Source organism: Hylobates moloch, unplaced genomic scaffold (genome assembly GCF_009828535.3).
Source record: "Hylobates moloch isolate HMO894 unplaced genomic scaffold, HMol_V3 SCAFFOLD_4, whole genome shotgun sequence".
Taxonomy (NCBI): Eukaryota; Metazoa; Chordata; class Mammalia; order Primates; family Hylobatidae; genus Hylobates; species Hylobates moloch.
In genome coordinates this window covers 65,627,958-65,646,045 of record NW_026652279.1, presented here as the reverse complement: position 1 = coordinate 65,646,045, position 18,088 = coordinate 65,627,958, and the positions used below count along the sequence as shown (strand labels likewise).

General features: G+C 35.9%; 1 pseudogene; it reads right to left on the bottom strand.

Annotated features, from left to right (window-relative positions):
* The window catches only part of LOC116467436 (bifunctional protein FolD-like), a 103,662-nt pseudogene extending 87,038 nt beyond the window's left edge, over nucleotides 1–16,624 (bottom strand).
* Nucleotides 16,625–18,088: the final 1,464 nt, after the last annotated feature.

Below are 18,088 nucleotides of genomic sequence, written 5' to 3'. Positions count from 1 at the left end.
TTGTAAATTTGTTTGAGTTCTTTGTAGATTCTGGATATTAGCACTTTGTCAGATGAGTAGATTGCAAAAATTTTCTCCCATTTTGTAGGTTGAATGTTCACTCTGATGGCAGTTTCTTTTTGCTGTGCAGAAGCTCTTTAGTTTAATTAGATCCCATTTGTCAATTTTGGCTTTTGTTGCCATTGCTTTTGGTGTTTTAGACATGAAGTCCTTGCCCATGCCTATGTCCTGAATGGTATTGCCTAGGTTTTCTTCTAGGGTTTTTATGGTTTTAGGTCTAACATTTAAGTTTTTAATCCATCTTGAATTAATTTTTGTATAAGGTGTAAGGAAGGGATCCAGTTTCAGCTTTCTACATATGGCTAGCCATTTTTCCTGGCACTATTTATCAAATAGGGAATCCTTTCCCCATTTCTTGTTTTTGTCAGGTTTGTCAAAGATCAGATGGTTGAAATGGCAAACCAAATCCAGCAGCACATCAAAAAGCTTATCCACCATGATCATGTGGGCTTCATCCCTGGGATGCAAGGCTGGTTCAACACACACAGATCAATAAACATAATCCAACATATAAACAGAACCAAAGACAAAAACCACATGATCATCTCAATAGATGCAGAAAAGGTCTTTGACAAAATTCAACAGCTCTTCATGCTAAAAATGCTCAATAAATTAGGTATTGATGGGATGTATCTCAAAATAATAAGAGCTATTTAAGACAAACCCACAGCCAATATCATACTGAATGGGCAAAAACTGGAAGCATTCCCTTTGAAAACTGGCACAAGACAGGGATGCCCTCTCTCACCACTCCTATTCAACATAGTGTTGGAAGTGCTGGCCAGGGCAATCAGGCAGGAGAAACAAATAAAAAGTATTCAACTAGGAAAAGAGGAAGTCAAATCATCTCGGTATGCAGATGACTTGATTGTATATTTAGAAAACTCCATCGTCTCAGCCCAAAATCTCCTTATGCTGATAAACAACTTCAGCAAAGTCTCAGGATACAAAATCAATGTGCAAAAATCACAAGCATTCTTATACACCAATAACAGACAAACAGAGAGCCAAATCATGAGTGAACTCCCATTCACAATTGCTTCAAAGAGAATAAAATACCTAGGAATCCAACTTACACAGGATGTGAAGGACTTCTTCAAGGAGAACTACAAACCACTGCTCAATGAAATAAAAGAGGTTACAAACAAATGGAAGAACATTCCATGCTCATGGATAGGAAGAATCAATATTGTGAAAATGGCCATACTGCCCAAGGTGATTTATAGATTCAGTGCCATCCCCATCAAGCTACCAATGACTTTCTTCACAGAATTGGAAAAACTACTTTAAAGTTCATATGGAACCAAAAAAGAGCCTGAATTGTCAAGACAATCCTAAGCCAAAAGAACAAAGCTGGAGGCATCGTGATACCTGACTTCAAACTATACTACAAGGCTACAGTAAGCAAAACAGCATGATACTACTACCAAAACAGAGATATAGACCAATGGAACAGAACAGAGCCCTTGGAAAGCATACCACACTTCTACAATATCATACATTTTAAAATTTCAACTTTTATATTAGATAAAAGGGGTATATGTGCAGATTTGTTACATGGGAATATTGCATGATGCTGATGTTTGAGGTACAGACCTCATCACATAGGTAGTGAGAATGGGACACTATAGGTAGTTTTTCATTGCAAGCCCTGCTCCCATCCTTCTCCCTCTAGTAATCTGAAATGTCCATTGTTCCCATGTTTATATCCATGTGTGCTCAATGTTTACCTCCCACTTATAAGTGAGAATATGCAGTATTTGGTTTTTTGTTCATTTATGAGTTTGCCTAGGATTTATAGCCTCTAACTGTATCTATGCTGCTGCAAAGGAGATGATTTCATTTGTTTTTATGGCTGCATAGTATTGTGTGGTGTATGTATACTACCTTTTCTTTATCCTGTTCATCATTGATAGGCACCTGGGTTGATTTTATGTCTTTGCTACTGTAAATAGTGCAGTGATAAACATACAAGTACATGTGTCTTTTTGTAGGATAATTTCTCTTCCCTTGGGTATACAACCAGTAATGAAATTGCTCGGTCAAATGGTAACTCTCTTTTAAGTTTTTACTTGGGCCTGCTGGGCTCATGCCTCCCACTCACCCTGGCAGGCTTCACTTGGCTCGTGCTACCAGTTCAGATCCCATGCCTGCCAAGGGTGAGCCACTCAAAGAGTGTCAAGGGGTGCATGAATGAGTGAGTGTGGGATCTGGCCACTGTACACAACCAGGCATGCCAGCTGCTGTAGAGAAGCAGGCAAATTCAGGTGCTGGCACAGGCACTGGCTCTGTGGAAGCCTGTGGCTGGATCAGATGCACTGCAAGCAGCTTTCACTGTGGGCACCTGCATCTGGATGAGCAGAAAGCATTGGTTCCTGGAAGCTTGAAGACACCAGAAACTGTAGAGCCCCAAAGCAGTTGTCACAGCCTTGCCTCTGGAAGTCCCTAGGTCTGAGATCCTGGAAGGGTTGCAGCTCTTTTCTCTTGTTGCCTGCAACATGGTGAGTGTGTGTGTGTGCGGGGGGGTGTTTCAGGCCTTTTTGTGTTACAGCTCTTTCAGTCCCACCAATTGGTGGTGCCTGAATTCTCGTACCATATCCAGGAAGAATGAGGTATGCGGACAACTAGAGGGTGAACAAAGCAAAGAGGTGGTTTACTGAGCCACAGTACAGCTCTCAGGAGACCCAAAGTCGGTAGCTCCTTTCCACAGGCAGGTCATCCCGAGAGAGTGCAGCCCTCAGCAGATAGGAGGCCTGGCAGGCAGGTTATCCTCGTGTCTCTGTGAGTCTGTCTGAGACTGGGGTTTTTATGGGCTTCAGAAGTGAGAAAATGCATGCTGATTGGTCCATGGGTGACCATGGATGGGCCCAGAAAAAGCACTGTAAGTACTCCCTCTGGGCAGTGGATTCCTCCCAGAACTGAGAGCCTAGGCTTCAGGCCTTCCCTGGCTTGAAGGTGGGGCTTCAATGGGAGCTTGCCCCTTTTCACTCAGGACCCTGTCTGCCTCCTGCCACCATCTATGTCTCATTCAAGGTACCCACCCTACTTGTGCAAAGAGGTACATGCAGTCCTGCGCTGAGCCACCCTTAGCCCCTCATTGGGCCTCCCTCCCATGCTCGTCAGTGCCCAAAGTTGGAGGGAGCTGAGGCGTCAGGGTGCTGGCATGTCAGCACCACCCCATCCTGAGCACATGCACACCTGGTTGGGTTGCCACAACACCTAGGCTTAGCCACAACTTTGCTCTGCACCAGAGCAGAAGCCAGTAGTTGGGAGAGGCCAGGCAGTGGGGATAGGCACTTCCAAGCTTGTGTGGGGTAGGGGGGCTTCCCAGGTTCCTGAGAGCACAAGGATGCCCGGGTCCGCAGCTGCCTAGATGGCTTCAGCTGTGCCCAGGAGGGCAGGGCTCCCACCCTGCCAAGTCAGAAGTGTGTGGTGCAGGGGGAGCTCTGCCTGCCCTGGCTCCCACTGGCTTCCAGGAGCACACAGCCCTGGCTGTGCCTTTCCTGCTGCAGCCTGCTTTTCTTTGTGGTGGCTGCCACTGCCATCAGTATAATGTTGGCTTTGAGTTTGTCATAGATGGCTGTTATTATTTTGAGGTATATTCCTTCTATGCCAGGAAGAGCTCCTTCCTAACTCATTCTGTAAAGTCAGCATAAGCCTGATAGCAAAACCTGGCAAAAACACACACACACAAAATAAAATTACAGGCCAATATCCCTGATGAACTTAGACACAAAAATCCTCAATAAAATATCAGCATACTAAATCCAGCAGCACATCAAAAAGTTAACACACCACAATTAAGTAGGCATTATCCTTGGGATGCAAGGCTGTTTCAACATATTCAAATCAATAAATGTGACTTGACATATAAAGAGAATTAAAAGCAAAAATCCTTTGATCATCTCAATAGACAGAAAAAGTTTCCAATAAAATCCAACATCTCTTCATGATTTTTTTTGAATTTCAATTTTGTATAATAATAAAGGTCATCTTAAATGAAAGTTTTATCATTTTTCTTAAGCTTGTCTCAGATTATGGAGGATACATGATTAGTTCTAAATGTCTATGGTGACTTTGTCTTGTAATAATGTGCTTGGCATTTTATTGTACTTTTATTATATAACAATTTTCCAAATACATGTTTTTATTCAGGGACTATGATTATGACATACTATGTTTGTATTTTTGTATTCTTGCCATATTTCTAAAAGTATTAATGAAATTAATCAAGATTCTGACATTGTAAGTAAATAAGAACATAAACAATGCAAAGAAGTATATATTTTAATATCATATGTATTATACTTAAAGAGTATTAGTGTTTCTTTTTGTTTTTTGGTTTTTTTTGGAAAGAGTCTCACTCTGTTGCCCAGACTGGAGTGCAGTGGTACAATCCTGGATCACTGCAACCTCCACCTCCCAGGTTCAAGCAATTCTCCTGCCTCAGCCTCCCTAGTAGCTGGGACTACAGGCATGCACAACTGCACCTGGCTAATTTTTGTATTTTTAGGAGAGACAGGTTTCACCATATTGTCCAGGCTGGTCTCAAACTCCTGACCTCATGATCCACCTGCCTCGGCTTCTCAAAAGCCTGGGAGTACAGGCATGAGCCACTGTGCCTGGACAAGAGTATTAGTGTTTTTTAGGATGCATTTAAATGAATTATTTAATTGAAACTATTGACATTGAAAATTGAAGTTAAAATGAAGCTACTTTTATCCTTGGCTTTAATAGTTATTCTCTGGCTCTATAGTTAGCCAGTACTAACTTGAACCTTAGTTCCTCAGCAAATTACTTAAATCTTCTAAACAACAATTTTTTTATTGATATGGTTTGGCTGTGTCCCCACTAAAATCTCATCTTGAATTGTAGTTCCCATAATCCCCATGGTTGTGGAAGGGATCAAGTGGAGATAATTGAATCATGGGAAGGGTATCCCCCATCCTGTTCTCATGATAGTGAGTTAGTTCTCACAAGATCTGATAGTTTTATAAGGGACTTTCCCCTTTGCTGGGTACTCCATTCTTCTCCTTCCTGCTGAAATGTGAATAAGGACATGTTTGCTTCCCATTCTGCCATGATTGTAAGTTTCCTGAGGCCTCCCCAACCCTGCAGAATTGTGAGTCAATTAAACGTCTCTCCTTTATAAATTACCCAGTCTTGGGCAGTTCTTTATAGCAGCATGAGAATGGATTAATACACTTATTGAATGAAAACAATAATAGTTCCCCCCTCATTAGCATTATGCGTAGATAGATATACAGATATTCTTATTGACCTATAGCAATTTCTCAGAGATACTTCTATTATCAACATCATTCTAGTTGTTAGCAGTTATTTTTTCAGATTTTGCTCTCAGTCTAATTTGGTCATTAGTAGATTTAATTTAAATTTCCCCAACTTTAAATTCAAACTGAATTCAAGATACATATTTGCAGTTTATGCATTATGTTTTTTGGTTTGTCTGGATTTAGATTCTACATTTTGCTCAAAAATTACAATAATACCTTACCAACCTTCTCTACTGAGGTGCTGTGAAAAGCAACCAAAAGGTGAGAGACAAAAATGTTCCCAAGCAGTAAACCTCTAAATTTTATTAAGGTGACAATTTTACAGAGAGTTCAGAAGTACCACAAATATAAAATATCTAAAAAAAAAACAAAAAATGTACTAGTCTATCTTAATGCATTCTTTACTTTTATTTTACTATTCATACTTATAATTTTGAGCAGCAGCTAATTTTAAAGCTATGAACATATAGTATCTTAAATGTTCAATATTAATCTATAATACTCAAAATTAGATGCTACATTGTTGAATAATAGTTCATAGAACTTTATCTGATGAGAGAACAATTTTTTTCTAGTATGCTATTATACTTACAAACATAATAAGAAATAAACTATTGTCTATATTTCACTGAAAATATGCACAATGAAATATCCTTGAATGTGATTTTTTTAATCGTCATGCCTTTGTAAGACAATGAACTTTTTCTAATTCTCTCATCTTTCAAAAAACAGGAAAGAAAACTTAACTTTATCTAACAGAAGAAAAAAATCTTATAAAGCAGCCTCTTTTTCATAAGCTATCTTAACAGCTTATGCAGGGATGTTATAAAGTAGTCTATAGGAAAATGTAAAATAATGCTTGATTTTACTTCTGTTTTACAAGTATATCGTCCACTAATATTTCAACTCTACAAAAACAAGTATCACTACCACTTTCCATTTAAGAAACTGACATAAGTAAGGTCACAAATGTAAAGCCAGTAGTAAAATTCTAGGCTTATGACTTCAAAAGCTCTGTCCAATCAATATAACTATCATTAACATGCATAGTAACTGTTTTGGGTATCTAAGAATAGTATCAGAACTATAACAGTACACAATGCAACTCAATGTAAATGTACCTAATCAGTTCAAAACTCTGCAATATTTCATATCTCCTAACCAAATTAATGACTAAAAGAGATGTCACTTTTGATCTAGCCCATAATTTGGGACTAAAGTTTCCCATTCATTAACACTACATTTCATTGATAAAAATATGTGATTAAAATTTTGATTTGGAGATCAGAGGAACATGCATAGATCAGAGTGAAAGAGAAACATATATTTTGCAACAGTGGATTGAAAAGCTACATTTAGATGAACAGGTACCATGATTTTAGCAAAGTTTAGAAATCTCCACTTGAGTAATAGTTGTAGCTTCCAAGTGGCAGCAGAGGCCTCTAATAAGAATCACTGGGACAAGTCGAATAGGGAATGTGCAAGTTCCTCTGTGTCCTATAATGAAGGCAAGATTTTAATCCAGATTTTAAAGTATTAAATCCGCAGTTCAGAAACTGTATAGCGTCTTCCTTTTTCACTGATTCATCCATAGTGATTTCTACTGATGATTATCTGTAGGAAGGCAACCATGTATGCTGTCTAGATACCCTGCTGTATGCATGTATTAGAAATTCTGATAAAGACAATCTAAGACTTCATTAAATAAGATGCTAATACTAAGTAATTTTTATAGAATTATAATTAAATATGATGAGTCTTGATAAATGTCACTTATTAGTCCATCATGACATTTAATTGATCTAATACTGGGCAGAATTTTAAAAGATTAAAAATTGAAGTCGGTGAAGGGCAAACAGGTTGAAACGTGCCTTATGTTTAAAAGCATACTTATTAGAAAAACCATTAACATTCTCATCAAAGTTAAAGAGACAGGCATATTTGAAGTCAAAGACACAGAACTGTAGTTTAGGGGAGTAGATATGGCATTATTCTGTTGAGAAATAGGACACTTCTGCTACTGAACTCACTTGGCAGCCATGTCTAAAGTGCTGGTTTTACTTTTGTAGGTGCCATAATTTTATAGATAATTGACTTATTTCCAAAAATAGACAATAAAGGAAATAGCATGTCATAACAGAATGAAATAATAGCCTATAACACAATTTGGAAAGATAGAGATGATTTAAAATATGGAAGATATATCTTGGAGGATGCATATCATTTATCTTCAAATCATGGATTTGTTGGCATGTAGAGCTAAGTGCAAACATTTTGTATTGTTCTGCATGTCCCAGGTTCAAATATCAGTACTCTCAGTCAACACAGGATTGAGCATAAATTGTCCTGTGTTTATGCTGAAGTCATACCTGTTGTGTTTTTTTTAAAAAGATTTCTCCTTCATAGCCAATTCCAATTTCAATAACTTATTTAATTCTCTTTTTTCTTGATGTATTATGGAAATCAAAGGTTGTTTTCTGACACCTAGAGTCCTCTAATAACCCTAAGATTGATAATTGGGTTCGATATTTACCATGAACAGACACTGAAAACAGTACCTTTATGACCGTCCAAATGTTATCTGTCTGGATTATCCATTTCTGTGGGACACTCCCTATTTGAGATCTACTTTTCAATTTTATGTCTCTATTATATAATGTGTTAGAGATTCCTGTACACGAGAACACTGTGGGCATACTAAAAATATCCCCAGCAATAGTGTCAAACTTCTACATTTATGTTGCCTGTTTGTGGACTTCTGGATCCCAGTCCTAAGGTAGTCTAGGCCTTAGTCTGTTGCTACATGGGTAAGTTGGGCTGATGAATCTCCAGATATTATAAACATTCTAATTTCTCACTTTGAGTCAAATATGTTTTTCCTCCACTGGCTTTCTTATCTTTTTTTTTTTTTTCTGTCATTCTAATTTTTGGTATCTCTAGGACCATGCAGTGGTGCAATCTTGGCTCACTGCAATCTCTGCCTCCCAGGTTCAAGTGATTCTCCTGCCTCAGCCTCCTGAGTAGCTGGGAATACAGGCGTGCACCACCACGCCCAGCTAATTTTTTGTATTTTTAGTATAGACGGGGTTTCACCATGTTAGCCAGGATGGTCTGGATCTCTTGACCTCATGATCCACCCACCTTGGCCTCCCAAACTGCTGGGATTACAGGCGTGACCACCACACCTGGCCCACAGTTATTACTCTTGTTCCAGTGTCACCTCATGCTTCTTTGCAAATTGGAAAATTCTCAGTATATTTTTCATTAGAAAATAGAAATTGATCACTTTAATCAAGGTTGATGCTATGAGTTTTTAAAGTACAAATTCCGGTGCTTATTCTATCTTCTAAAATAATTATTTTTATTATCTTAAGTCCCTACTTGTCAAGAAAATGAGCTTAGAAAAAAAAATCTAAAAACAGTGATGCTGAAAATAAAGCACAGATATTGTGACACATTTTCTAGTTCATTTTTGAATTTTCAAAATGACCTTTTAAAAATATTCAGTAATATTTTCACAGGTAATTTTATGTTTTGGAAAATAAAAAATAGGCTTTTGGTGCCTCAAAATGGAAAAATAGGCCAGGTGTCGTGCTCCACGCATTAATCCCAGCACTTCGGGAGGCCGAAGTGAGTGGACTTAATGAGTCCAGGAGTTCCAGGCCAGCCTGGGAAACATGGCAAAACCCCATCTCCACAAAAAATTTAAAAATTAGTGAGTCATGGTGGTACACACCTATAGTCCCAGCTACTTGGGAGCCTGAGGTGGGAGAATCACCTGAGCCTGGGAAATCGAGGCTGCAGTAAGCTATGATCTCACCACTGTACTTTAGCCTGGGTGACAGAGTGAGACCCTATCTCTAAAATAAAATAAAGTAAAATAAAATGGAAGAATATTTGGAAAGCAAATATACTATTAATGTTTTATATATTTTTAGGTTCAAGATTTTTCCTAATGAGCTAAACACTGAATAAGATTGGTAAAACAGACTCACACAAATCAGTATCAAGTATTTATAATAAATTCAAGAATATAAAAAATGAAGAAACACAAAGTGAAGAGATGACAGGCATCCTGAGCACAGCTGCTAGCATCTTCTTTCCCACATCAGATTCACATTTTAGACAAGAATACTAGGTTTCTAAAACAAGTGGGCAGATTACAACACACAAGAGTTTTAGGGTATGAAATATCTCCAGGTTCCAGTAGTTTCATATGTTGCCTAATATTTCTTAGGGTTCCATATATTCTCGGTTTGTTCATAAAAAGTAATTATATACCAAGACTATCATATCAAAACATTTCTTATATAAGGAATCTTCTTTTAACAAATATATTCTATACACTAGCCCATTATCATTATGCTTACAAGGAGCTTGATCTGATCATCTATCTTCTTTCATTCCTAGGATGTCCCTGATAATGAAGAGAAATTAAACTCCGGCCAGTTCATTTAATTTCTCTGTCTCACCCTACAAAATTTAACTTGATCCTAAAAATCATAAGTAAAGTACAGATAACATTACCAATTTAATAACCCAGATCACTCACCTCATGTGGATGTCACTAGAACAATAACATGCTTGCTACCAATAAAGTTCTTTTTTAAAATTGTCTGTCTCAGTACACTTTTTGAAAATTGTCTCCAACAAAATGAGTTTTAAGGACAAATGACAGTTCTTCTAAAATGATTTTATGAGATTCTGTGATTGTCTATAGCTTCTTACAAAAATATAATTTATAAATTTAAAATGGCTGGGCGCGGTGGCTCACACCTGTAATCCCAGCACTTTGGGATGCCGAGGCGGGTGGATCACGAGGTCAGGAGATCGAGACCATCCTGGCTAACACGGTGAAACCCCGTCTCCACTAAAAATACAAAAATTTAGCTGGGCATGGTGGCGGGCACCTGTAGTCCCAGCTACTCGGGAGGCTGAGGCAGGAGAATGGCTGTAAGTAAACCCGGGAGGCAGAGCTTGCAGTGAGCGGAGATGGTGCCACTGCACTCCAGCCTGGGCAACAGAGTGAGAGTCCATCTCAAAAAAAAAAAAAAAAAATTAAAAAGTCTCTTAATTTTAGACTCCTATAGCAAAGGTGGATTTCTCAATTACTAAACCAGAAAAAGTATTGGTAAAGTCTCAAGTTTATGAAACTTACAATACTAAAAGTTGAAAATATATTCAAAGAATCAACCTTTAAAACAGAAGTGTACTTATCTCACTTGTTGCTTTAAAATATAGATAGCTCCCATAAAGACCTGTTTCTTTCTCTTTTTTTCCTTCTACTTCCATGCTTTCATTGTTCAAAAATCATCACACATCTCCATAGAGTTTAAGGACCTGTTTCTTTCATCTAATTAGTACACAATAAGACATTCAATGAGGACCTACTCTTTAATTAACTAACGGCATAAAAGTAAAAATAGAAAAAGGAAAGTGTGATGAAAATTTTTTAATTAATCTACAAATAAACATATTTTCAATTTAATAATACATAATATATCAAATGCCATGGAAATATGTATTAAATAGTACTTATAAACCCTAAAATTCATATGGTCTCAGAGTGGTAAAATGGATTGAACACAGTTTTCAAGAGGTAATAAAATTATTCAAATCTTATATTTCTCTGAGAACATTAAAAATATATAATTTATACAGTGGAGTAATATTTAAAATTAACTCCCTTTAAAGTACCAATTCCTTTGCAGCTCTTCTTTATCAAAATCCCAAATTCTATCCCTAACCTTAGCCGCGAATAATTTCCTCTTCTTCTGAATTCTTTTTCTTGCAATGAAGGTAGACTTGGTCTCTTAATTCTAGGAAGCAAGAATCTTTATTTTGAAAAGTTGAGATGTGGAGAAATCCCCTGAATAAACATACAGCACTACTTAGCTGATAAAGGGATAGGAAGAGACAATGTATTATGAATTTCTGAAGTCTTGTTTCTATCTCACTTTAAATATGTCATACTCAAAAACTAATATAAAAATGAGAAAATTCTAAGTTGTCAGATGATTGAATTACTTCCTGTAAAATTTTGACTCTTTTAAAGGAGATATTGCAAAGAAACATTAAAAGTATTGAACTCAACTTGAAAGTTTTATCTAAGAGTTATTTCAATTTTTTAATTAAAACCAAAAGGATCTTCAGTTGATACTTATTTTGTATGAACCGGTTAATCTTGTGTTATGAGAATGTTTATATGAAATTGATTTTAACTACCTTCACTGTAATCTGAAGCAAAAAGCTCAAAAAAGTTCATATTTTAAATAAAACATATTTCTGTCCTACAAAGAAAAATGGAATCTTAGGTTTAAGAAAATTATATTGTTCTATATTATATTTAGCTATTAGTAAAATTTTAAATCAGTAAAAGTAACATTTAGCAGCTGAGGGTTGTGGCTCACACTTGTAATCCCAGCACTTTGGGAGGCCAAGGCAGGCAGATTGCTTGAGGTCGGGTGTTCAAGACCAACCTGGCCAACATGGTGAAACCATATCTCTACTAAAAATTAGTGGGGCATAGTGTTGCATCCCTGTATTACTGTAGCTGGTAAGCTACAGGGTGGCTGAGTCACAAGAATCACTTGAACCAGAGAGGTGAGGGTTGCAGTGAGCTGAGATAGTACCATAGCACTCCAACTTGGGTGACAGAGCAAGAATGTCTAAAAAAAAATAATAATTAATTAATTTTTAAAAGTCAGCTTCATTTATAGGTGTGAAACAAATTATATGGTCATAAAAAATTTTGGAAATTTTAAAAACTTTCATAACGTGGCAGTGAAGATTATGATTAAAATATAGTAAATACTTTTAACTTATTTTCTTCTGTAAAACATTTTGTAAAAAATAACTAAAACTTTTAAGTAATTCTATGTTCTTTGACATACAAAGAGGGGCATAAGCTACAGAACATTCATAATAGCATTTGTGTGCTTTCCTATCTAATAATAGTGGGATAATAATGAATTATTTCTAACCTGGCTGTATGTATGGCTTCCAATATGGTATTTATATATGCATAATAGTACATATCACAATGTTTTAATTAATTTCTAAAAACGCTTTATGAAAATGTTCTTATTTAGCTTATGGAATTGCTTCTTGGTTAATCAGATTTTATGGAGTAAGTCCAAGACAGGAAATAGCAAAATATTATTATTGGCCATGTATTTTACACTAAACATAAATTTGACATAACATCATTGAATTTCTCTTCCTCTCAGTTACCTATATTATTAAAAAAGTTGGAGATAAATTTATATTTAATAGTCCTTTGTAGATCATGTTGTAACTTGACTTTACTTTGTTTTATTTAAAGGTTACCTGACTTTAAAACATACTACAAGGCTACAGTAACCAAACAGCATGGTACTGGTACCAAAACAGATATATAGACCAATGGAACAGAACAGTGGCCTCAGAAATAAGACTACACACCTACAACCATCTGATCTTTCACAAACCTGACAAAAACAAGAAATGGGGAAAGGATTCTCCATTGAATTTAAAGGGATTTATTAAAGGATTTAATAAATGGGTGGGAAAACAGGCTAGCCATATGTAGAACACTGAAACTGGACCCCTTCCTTACACCTCTCATGAAAATTAACTCAAGATGGATGAAAGATTTAAACGTAAGACCTAAAACCATAAAAGCCATAGAGGAAAACCTAGGCAATACCATTCAGTACATGGGCATGGGCAAAGACTTCATGATTAAAACGCCAAATGCAATGGCAACAAAAGCCAAAATTGACAAATGGCATCTAATTAAACTAAAGAGCTTCTACACAGCAAAAGAAACTATCATCAGAGTGAACAGGCAACCTACAGAATGGGAGAAAATTTTTGAAATCTATCCATTTGACAAAGGGCTAATATTCAGAATCTACAAAGAAATTAAACAAATTTACAAGAAGAAAACAAACAACCCCATCAAAAAGTGGGTGAAGGATATGAACAGAAACTTCTCAAAAGAAGACATTTTTGCAGCCAACAAACATATGAAAAAAAGCTCATCATCACTGGTCATTAGAGAAGTGTAAATCAAAACCACAGTGAGATACCATCTCATGCCAGTTAGAATGGCAATCATTTAAAAGTCAGGAAACAACCGATGCTGGAGAAGATGTGGAGAAAAAGGAACACTTGTACACTGTTGGTGGGAGTGTAAATTACTTCAACCATTGTGGAAGTGTGGAGATTCCTTAAGGATCTAGAACCAGAAATACCATTTGACCAAGCAATCCCATAACTAGATATATACCCAAAGGATTATAAATCATTCTACTATAAAGACATATGCACACATATGTTTATTGCAGCACTATTCACAATAGCAAAGACTTGGAACCAACCCAAATGCCCATCAATGATAGCCTGGATAAAGAAAATGTGGCATATATACACGATGGAATACCATGCTGCCATAAAAAAGATGAGTTCATGTTGGAGGGACATGGATGAAGCTGGAAACCATCATTCTCAGCAAACTAACACAGAAACAGAAAACCAAACACCACATGTTCTCACTCATAAGTGGGAGTTGAGCAATGAGAACAGATGGGCACAGGGAGGGGAACATCACACACAGGGGCGTGTTGGGGGTTAGGGGAAACGAGAGGGATAGCATTAGGAGAAATACCTAATGTAGATGAGGGGTTGATGGGTGCAGCAAACCACCATGGCACATGTATACCTATGTAACAAACTTGCACGTTCTGCACATGTTTCCCAGAACTTAAAGTATAATACAAAATACCTTAAAAAAAGTTTTAGATTCTAACTTGTATTTGATGAGTCATTATTTATTTATAAACAATAAGTATCTGAAAATATTTGGCAATTTAAACTCAGTTTTCTTGATGGAACTCAAATATTGACTAGGTAGAGCCTTCTGGTCATTAATATTGAAGACAACTAAATACTGTTTTGTTTTGCCAGTTTTGAGGGAGACCACATTAATGTACACTTTTCCCTATTGTCTATATATTTTCTTAAATGCTACTCTAGTGTTTCTGCTTCTGAGCATATTCTAGTCTAAGTTCATACTTTTTTTACAGGTACACCTCTTGCATAAGTGTGAAAACAATGGCTTAGAATCAGTGTAGTCTCATCTGTGTATTAGAAATATTTCCTTTTATCAACAGTTGAGTTCTGAAAATTGCAAATTCAATAGAAAATTTAGAACGTTTTGAGCAATTATAATTTCTCTAGAAAGAGAGCACATTTTAAAAACACACATAGACAAAACAGATCTTAAATATATTTGTAAGGTGATCTTACCTCTACGGTGTTGAATGCATGGAAACACTAAATAAAAGTCATGTATGGTTTTTAAAAATCTATATGAAGTATACATATGGTTACTAATTTTCTGTCTAGAGCTAGTCTGAGAAATAGTGTTTGACTCTATAAGGGTCATCGATAAGTATCTACCAAATAATATATACATTTGTCATTCCTTTGTTACTACATGATATTCTGAATTCCTTTTGTATTTTTTTCTTATTAAGAAGGAAGTCAATCCAAAAGAATGTGGTGAGAAAATGTGTAAACAGTGTTGTAGTCTTTTGTCCATCTTTTTAAAAATTTTTTTTTTATTTTACTTTAAGTTCTGGGATACATGTGCAGAATATGCAGGTTTGTTATTTAGGTATACATGTGCCATGATGGTTTGCTGCACCTATCAATATTACATTTTTAAAAAGCAAGAAAATAGTTCTTTTATAAAAATGTCTTTGAGAAAAAAATTGAAAAATACTTTTTCCAAAGAAAAAAGATTGATTCTCCAAACAGAATTTACAATATGGCCTTGTTGTAAGAGCAGTATGAACGTTTGAGCCCCTCTCCCTCTATGATTTCCTAAATGGGTCCTACACATGCACTATTAAATACTAAGTGTTCCAAATTAGTTGTGGTCAATCCCTGTGAGTATAATACTTATTTCCTGCCCCATTTAATACAAAGGTTCTATTACATACAAGAGGACATCTTCTTAGTTCTAACTTTGTGTGTTTGTGAGTGTGTGCGTGCACATGGGTGCACATGTGTGTATGTATGTACCTGTGTGTCTGGATTTTAAAGAAGCCTGAGAAAGTTGTGCATCAATTGTATATAGATTTCAATTTATTGTTGTTTTGTAAAAAAAATCTGGTGTTTCTTAAGATGCCCTAGTTTAAGAAAGTATGCTGTAAAATTTTTCTGTGCATTGCTTTATTCTCAGAGAACAGTAAAGGAAACTTAATTATCTCAAATTGTTTACAAGATTTTATAGAGATAAAACACATCATAGAGTTTTGGTTTGTCATGTTGACAGTTGAGAAACAGTGGCTCTGATTATTCTTGGAATAAACCTGTAAGGCAATTTTCAAACGAAAAAACTTAAAAACAATAAACCTAATTATTAGCAAAGAATTTAATTATTCTGATTTTAAATCCCCAGTTCTGACTAAAATAAAAATCTTATTGAAAACATAAAAGAATGAAACACATTTTTCTACATAATGAATAGAAACATAAGTGACAGTCTTGTTCAGTGTGCCAGTTCTGCACTAAAAATATGTTCCAATTCATAGAATTTTACTTTCTCTGGTTTTATTCACTGTTTACTCAGATAGTGAGTAGCAATGCATTTTTGTTCTGACAATAATTCCCTTGACTGTTGCGTGTTATTTGTGTTTAAAAAAAAAAAAAAATTAAAAGCCAAAATGAAAAAAGCCAAGCATTAAGAAGTTGCAGGTGTGCTACTCATCAAGCGAGGAGACATACTAGGAGTCCTTATTAGCAGTCTGGGCTTACCGTTCTTCAGAATTTTTTTTACTTCTTTAAAAAAAAAAAGTTTTATTTTAGATTCATGTGGTACACATGCAGGGTTGTAACATGGGTATGTGTGTGATACTGAAGTTTGGGCTTCTAATGATCCCATAGTCCAAGAAGTAAACATAATGCCTGATAGATAGGAATAGATAGGTTTTCAACCCTTGCGCCTGTGCCTCCCCTCTTTCGGGATTCCAAGAGTTTATTGTTCCTATCTTTGTGTCTGTGTGTACCCAATGTTTAGCTCCATTTATAAAGGAGAACATGCAGCATTTGGTTTTCTGTTTCTGCATTAATTCACTTCAGATAATGGCTTCCAGCTGTATTCATGTTGCTGAAAAGGAAATGATTACATCCTTTTTATGGGTGCATAGTATTCCATAGTGCATACGTACCACATTTTCTTTATCCAATCCAACATTGATTGGCATCTGTGTTAATGCCATGTCTTTACTATTGCGAATAGTGCTGTGATAAACATGTAAGTGTCGTTGTCTTTTTGGTGGAATAATTTACTTTCCTTTTAATATGTACCCAATAATGGGATTGCTGGCTCAAATGATGACTGTATTTTTAGTAATTTGATAAATCTCCAGATTGCTTTGCACAGGTGCTAAACTAATTTGCATTCCCACCGACAGTGTATAAGTGCTCCATTTTCTCTGCAACCTTGCTAATGTCTGTTATGTTTTGACTTTTTACTAATAGCCATTCTGACTGGTGTGACATAGTACCTTATTGTGGTTTTGACTTACATTTATCTGGTTATTTTTTCATAAGTTTGTTGGCTGCTTGCATCTCTTCTTTTGAGAAGTGTCTATTCATGTCCTTTTCCCATTTCAAATGGGGTTATTTATTATTTGATTGGTGATTTAAGTTCCCTATAGATTATGGATATTAGTCCTTGTTGGATGCATAGTTTGCAAAAATGTTCTCCCATTCTGTAGGTTGTTTACTCTTGATAGTTTCTTTTGCTATGCAGAAGATCTTTAGTTTAATTAGGTCTCCATTGTCAATTTTTTTTTGTATTTGCTTTTGAGGACTTAGTCATAAGTTACTTGCGTAGGCCATTGTTGAGAGGGGTATTTCCTAGGTTGTCTTCCAGGATTTTTATAGTTTGAGGTCTATTCAGTTAAGTCCTTAATCCATCTTGAGTTAATTTTTGTGTATGGTGTGATGTAGAGGTCCAGTTTCATTCGTCTGCACGGGGCAACCCAGCTTCTCCAGCACCATTTATTGAATAGGGTATCCTTTCCCTACTGTTTATTTTTGTCACCTTTGTCAAAGATCAATTGTTTGCTGGTGTGTGGTTTTATTTTGGGGCTCTCTATTCTGTTCCATTGTTCTGTGTGTCTGTTTTTGCACCAGTATCATACTGTTTTGGTTACACTAGCCTTATTGTATAGCTTGAAGTCAGGTAATGTGATACTTCTGACTTTAATTTTGCTTAGGATTGCCTTAGCTATTGGGGGTCTTTTTGGCTCTACATGAATTCTGTAGGAATTTCAGAATAGTTTTTTCATCACAAACACAAAAATCTGCTATTCTGATGAAATCCTTAGACTACAAATAAAAGTGATTTTTGGAAAAGTTAAACTGATAAAATGGTTACTTTATGACTGCATATTTTGTATACTTTGGACAGAGGACTCAACTTATTATGCAATTTTTTTTAAGTTCCTCTAGTATTCGGCCTTCTTTAAATGACTTTATGGAAATAAACAAAACCAAAATGTATTTCTCAATACTGTTTAATATTGTTTGTGGGCTGGTTGAGGCTCTGTTTCCCATTTTATGTAATTTTAGGGCCCAAGGTGAAGAAGCAGATAATATTGAGGATATTCTACACTCATGGCACAAACAAAAAAATAAAACATTGTTGAACTGAAGAAATAGTTTAAAAGTTAACT